Source organism: Rhagoletis zephyria, unplaced genomic scaffold, assembly GCF_001687245.7.
Source record: "Rhagoletis zephyria isolate East Lansing unplaced genomic scaffold, Rhagoletis_zephyria_1.1 Rzeph_scaffold_17239, whole genome shotgun sequence".
Taxonomy (NCBI): domain Eukaryota; kingdom Metazoa; phylum Arthropoda; class Insecta; order Diptera; family Tephritidae; genus Rhagoletis; species Rhagoletis zephyria.
Window position 1 is genome coordinate 1 of NW_016174300.1, and position 583 is coordinate 583.

The following is a 583-nucleotide window of genomic DNA, read 5'->3' on the forward strand; positions in this document are numbered from 1 at the left end:
AAAGGGTGGCGTGCATGATGATCACGGGAGCGTTACCATCGACGCCGACAAAATCCCTAGAGACCTTGCTTCACTTGCTACCTGTGGACCTATATGGTAAACTATTAGATTAAATGCGCTAATCAAATGGAGTGACACGAGGTTTGGGCACTCTAGAATCTTGGAAAATCTTCCAGATGACTTTAGGCGCCTGGACTACACAGTCCCGNCATGATGATCACGGGAGCGTTACCATCGACGCCGACTAAAGCCCTAGAGACCTTGCTTCACTTGCTACCTGTGGACCTATATGGTAAACTACAGGCAAGCTGTAATGCTATTAGATTAAATGCACTAATCAAATGGAGTGACACTCTAGAATTTTGGAAGATCTTCCAGATGACTTTAGGCGCCTGGACTACACAGTTCCGTCTACGGGACTAAAGAATTATTTCCAGACAAGGATCCCCCCAAGGGAAGAATGGGAGGAGGATTCGGTCCTGATATCGTATTCTGACTCAACAGCCATCTACACTGATGGCTCCAAGTTGGATCTGAAGGTAGGAAGTGGGGTATACTCGCAAGAACTCTCACTTAGCCTCAG